The sequence below is a fragment of the Pelophylax lessonae genome, assembly GCF_965119305.1.
Source record: "Pelophylax lessonae genome assembly, chromosome: 4".
In the NCBI taxonomy this organism is placed as follows: domain Eukaryota; kingdom Metazoa; phylum Chordata; class Amphibia; order Anura; family Ranidae; genus Pelophylax; species Pelophylax lessonae.
In genome coordinates, this window is record NC_138771.1 from 366,800,599 (window position 1) to 366,806,598 (window position 6,000).

Sequence of the window (6,000 nt, forward strand, 5' to 3'; positions counted from 1 at the left end):
TGATCCATATCATTCCAAAGGGTTCACATACTTATTATTGCAGATATATAAATATATATATATATATATATATATATATATATATATATATATATATATATATATATACACAATACACATCATGCTGCATCAGCAAATGTCTTAATCTCTGACATTCTCCTCTTTTGAGGTGCATTGCATTTGTTTATTTTCTCTTGTCTCTTTAAGAATCACTGTCATCTACCGGCCCCCTGGACCAGTATCAACCTTCCTTGATGACTTTTCTGTCTGGCTACCCTACTTTCTCTCTTCTGAAATCCCCACAATCATTCTTGGTGTCTTCAACATCACTGTTAATGCCAATACTACTACTGCTTCTAAACTTCTCAGCCTAACCTCATCTCTTGACCTGAAGCAATGGATACAGGCTCCTACACACTCCACTGGCAAAACCCTTGACCTTGTCTTCTCCTATCTATGCACTCCATGCAACCTCTCCAACAAACCTCTCCCACTCTCTGATCACCACCTTATTCGTTTTGCACTCTCTCTGCCTTCCACCTCCTCTTCCTCCAACTGTCTAACAGTTACCTCGTAGAAACCTTCGCTACCTCAACCCTTCTATGCTCTACTCTGCTACTGACCATCTATATGACAAAAAATCACCCCTGTCATACCCCAACCTAGCCATTTCCATCTTTAACAGCTCACTGTCATCCTACCTAGAAAAGCTCGCTCCCCTCACCACACACAGAATTCGGCCCGACCCCTAAAACCCTGGCAAACAGACGACACCAGAAGTCTCAGAAAATGTAGACGCGCTCTTGAGCGCCTGTGGCGTAAGACTAAGTCCCTGGAAGACTTTAACCAATATAAATCTGCCCTTCTAAAATACAATTTCTGCCTCCTCATTGCTAAGCAAACCTATTTTATTACGCTCATCCAAACATTCTCTTCTAGTCCCCGTCATCTCTTCTCTACCTTTAACTCTCTACTCTGTCCTCCACCAACTCCGCCCTCTAACTTGCTCACTGCCCAGGAGATCGCCAATCACTTCAAAAATAAGATTGATACAATTTGCGAGGAGATCTCAAATGTGCAAAAACCTCCCCTACTTAACAACCCATATCCAAAGGTAAAATCATACTTCCCTCATTCCACCCTACTAGTATTAATGAGGTTGCTGTACTTTTATATAACACCCATCTAACCACCTGCTCCCTGGATCCTGCTCCCTCGCACATGCTACTCTCACCCTCTGACTCTATTATACGCTCTCTAACTCACATCTTCAACCTCTCCCTCTCTTCTGGCATCTTCCCTAATTCTCTAAAACACGCACTAGTCACTCCCATCCTTTAAAAGCCCTCACTGGACCCCACCAACCTTCACAATCTATGCCCCATCTCCTTACTCCCCTTCTCTTCCAAACTCCTTGAACAATTGGTCTACAACCAACTGAGTGACCATCTGACTAAAAACAATCTTCTTGATCCCCTTCAGTCCAGATTTCGCCCCCAGCGTTTCACTGAAACTGCTCTCTTAAACTCACAAATTATCTACAAACAGCAAACACCAATGGACACTATTCTGTACTACTCCTTTTGGACCTCTCCGCTGCCTTTGACACAGTAGACCCCCCCCTCCTCCTCAAAAAACTCCACCAGTCCTTTGGCCTCTGTGACTGCACTCTTCACTGGTTCTCATCCTACCTATCTCAACGCACCTTCAGTGCTACTTACAACTCTACTACCTCCTCTCCTCTTCCTTTCTCTGTTGGGGTCCCCCAAGGTTCTGTCCTTGGACCACTCCTTTTCTCAATCTATACCTCCTCCCTGGGTCAGCTGATTGCCTCCCATGGCTTTCAATATCATCTCTACGTGGATTACACCCAAATCTATCTCTCCACCCCTCAGCTCACTCCATCAGTCTCCTCACGTATCACCAGCTTACTAACAGACATATCAGCCTGGATGTCACATCACTTCCTCCAACTCAATCTATTCAAAACTGAGCTCATGATATTTCCTCCCCCACGGTCCTCCTCCCCTGATTTCTCTGTCAACATCAACGCAACGCTAACAACCCGTCCACCCATGCCAAGGTATAATCCTGGACTCTGAACTATCTTTTCGGCCACACATCCAGTCACTGTACAAAGCTTGCCGCCTCAACCTCCACAACATCTCCAAGATACGTCCCTTCCTAACCAATGATACCCCAAAGCTTCTAATCCACTCCCTGGTCATCTCTCGTCTCGGTTACTGCAACTCCCTTCTCATTGGCTTACCTTTAAAAAGACTTCAGTCCATCATAAATGCTGCTGCCAGGCTCATCCACCTTGCAAACCACTCTGTGTCGGCTACCCCTCTTTGCCAATCCCTCCATTGGCTGCCACTCAACCAACAAATTAAATTCAAGTTACTAACCAAAGCCATCTATAACTTGGCGCCCAGCTACATCACTAATCTGGTCTCAAAATACCGACCAACTCATTCTATTCGTTCCTCCCTGGACCTCCTGCTCTCTAGCTCCCTTGTAACCACTTCCCATGCTCGCCTCCAGGACTTTTCCTGAGCTTCTCCCATCCTCTGGAATGCTCTACCCTCATCTGTCCGACTATCTCCTACTTTGTCTACTTTCAGACAAACCCTGAAAACACATCTCTTCAGAGAAACCTATCTGACATCCACCTAACAACTGTACTTTTAATTTCTCCATCAGCCCAGTTATTACCTCTTGTATCTCTTGAACCTCCCTATTAGATTGTAAGGTCTAACGAGCAGGGCCTTCTGATTCCTTCTGTATTAAAGTGTATTGCATTTGTACTGTCTACCCTCAAGTTGTAAAGCGGTGCATAAACTGTCAGCGCTATATAAATCCTATATAATAATAATATAATAATAAAAAACAATGAGAAAGAAAATAAAATGTATTTATTTTATTAGCATGTGAGCAATGAGCAGTGCTTTTTGATGTCTTGAGAATTTCCAGATGCCAGTACCTCATCTGGGGAGATAGAGGAGACCCCAAGAAACCTCCAGGTACCACTATTGCACGGATTGGGGCTGTGAGGTTTGGAATCGGGCTCGCTCTGTTTCAGGACTAGAAAGCGCATCGCCCGCCATCCTGCCTCCCCCTTACACCCAGACACCAGCACTCTATCTGGGGTGATAAAGGTGACCCCACAGACCCTCCAGGTACCACTATTGCACGGATTGGGGCTGTGAGGATCGGAATCGGGCTCGCTCCATTTTGGGCCTAGTAACCGCATCGCCCGCCATCCTGCCTCCCCCTTACACCCGGACATCAGCACTCCATCTGGGGTGCTAAAGGTGACCCCACGGACCCTCCAGGTACCACTATTGCCAGGATTGGGGCTGCAAGGATGGGAATCGGGAGCTCTCCTTCTCGGGCCTAGAATCTGCATCGAGCGCCATCCTGCCTCCCCCTTACACCCGGGCGCCGGCAAACCATCTGGGGTGAGTTAGGAGAGCCCATAGACCCTCCAGGTACCATTATTGCCCCGCTTTAGGCAGTTTTCAACATAATCTGCCTCTTTCATTTTCTGGCCTACAAATCCAAGATGGCCGCCGCGCCTCAGCCACGCCGCCCATCTGATCCGCAGCTCGGATCTCCTCAGCTCTCCCACCTATCTCAGCTCTACACACAGCCCCCGGGGACCCCCCCCCCCTTTACCATCCTGGACTCCCAAGCTTCCCCTTCATCCACAGAATCCCTCATCGGCCAGACACTGGATGAGCTGATAATGTCCCCCATGGAATCAGGTAAAGCCTTGTTCCAGGCCAGAGACCCTCCACAATCTCACTCCACAGAAATGCCTTTTGACCCTAACTTCATGATGATAAAATTCTCTGAAATGTTAGACAGGGGCCTCTCTATCACGGCTGCCAGAATCACCACAGACATCAAAGCAGATCTTTTACATCTAGGTACCAGGATTGAGGCTATCGAATCTAAAGTGGATGTTTCAGTGACCCGGATCAATCAAAATACTGATTGGAACCAGGAGTTGCACACCCAATTAGACTCAGCACTTTCCAAAATAGACGATCTAGAGAACAGGACAAGGAGATATAATTTTAGGATCAGAGGCCTGCCAGAATCTTACACTGAGACTGCTGATACTGTCCAGGCTCTCATAAAAATGTTGCTACCTGACATTCCCACTCACAAACTGGAGCTTGATAGAGCTCCTTGCTCTGACGGTCTCCCTAGGGACATTGTGGTTAAACCTCACTAATTTTCAGTAATAGAAGAGGTGATGAAAAAGGCCAGAGCCACTGCTCAGCTTTCCTTTCAAGATCATCCTATACAAATCTTTGCTGACCTGTCACCGTTTACTATTCAGAAGCGCAGATCTCTCAAACCACTGCTCACTGTTCTTACTCAAAAGGAGATAAAATACTGGTGGCTTTTCCCTTTCAATTTGGAATTCTCCTTCAAGAACAAATACTATACATTTTCCAACTTTGCGGATGGTGAAAGGCTTCTTCTGGAACTCCATCTTCTTGCACAAGCCCCGGCTTCTCCACCTCCACTGGACCCGCCCACAAGCTCCACCAAATGCCTACCAGCCCTGTGGTACCTCTCTGGCAGAATCAGAAACACAAGAGATCTAAAGACTCCGAGCGCCCTGGATAAACTATTTTTCCATATGATCTCTCCTAGCCACACTTTTTTTTTTCTTTTTTTTTTCCAGGTTGATTTTGAACACCTGTACCTGGTCCTGAGCAAGTGTTCCGGTAGCGGGAGGTGATTGTTATCTGCCCCACCCTGCCTGCTCGGGTCACCCTACACTCTTATGTACTTTGTCCAGTGATCTTCCTCTCATGTCATTATTGTCTGGGTTTTTTTTTTCTTTTTTTTTCCAGGTTGATTTTGAACACCTGTACCTGGTCCTGAGCAGGTGTTCCGGTTGCGGGAGGTGATTGTTATCTACCCCCCCTGCCTGCTCAGGTCGCCCTACACTCATATTGACTTTGTCAAGTGATCTTCCTTTCGTGTCGTTATTGTCCTTTTTTTTGGCCTTAAACACATCCCTATTTCATAAACCCAATTGTACTGCTTTTCCCTGGAACTTTCTGAGATTCCTCTCCCCTCCTTCACCCACCTGCCTTCCATTCCTCCTCCCCGTTCCCCTCCCCTCCTCTCCCCCCCCCCCGGGGTGTTTTTTTTCAGCTGGCCCCCTACATGGTAATATCCAGCTTTCCCCACAAATATTTACATGGCTTCATCTTATGCATTGTTTGCTACTGAGCACTTGTTTATACATGTCTTGCATTCATTCTACATACCTTTATGCCTGCTGGCATCTACTGTGCAACACTGTTTACTTTTTGTATTATATGGGCGCTGCGGCCGGATCAGAGATCCAGAGCCTTTACCTATCTCGAAGGCTAGCTACATTTCCGTGAGGGATTTAATTTTTGATCCCTTCGCGAGTTGCGGGGCTTTGCTTCGCACCCTCCGAATGGATGTCTTCTTCTCTGTCCACCTCTTCCTTCCTTCTTCCTTTTCCTTTTTTCTCACTTTTCTATAAACTTTCAGTTGCCCTGGAGGTCTTTCATGCTGCCTAGAACTCCCTGAGGTCGTCCATATCCTGGAGGTACTGCTCCGTACTCTGGCTACTCTCGAGACTGGGGTAAGTTCCTTATATTCGCTCTGGTTCCTCACCAACTCTCTCCATGGCTAACACTACAGATCCTACCCCACTCCTCCAAATAGGCACCCATAACACACAGGGCCTGAACTCCCCTGTTAAGAGGAGGAAGGCCTTTCAATATTACCACTCACAAAAACTGGATGTCGTATTGCTCCAAGAAACACACTTTCCTAAACAATATTGCCCGAAATTTCTCCATGCTAAATTCCTGGTTTTATTTCTGGCAAATGCTGTGGGGAAAATGAAGAGGGTGGCGATTTGGTTGACTCGCCGCTGTAAATTTGCCCCATCTCTGATTCACCAAGACCCCGAAGGCCGCTATATCCTAGTCAAGG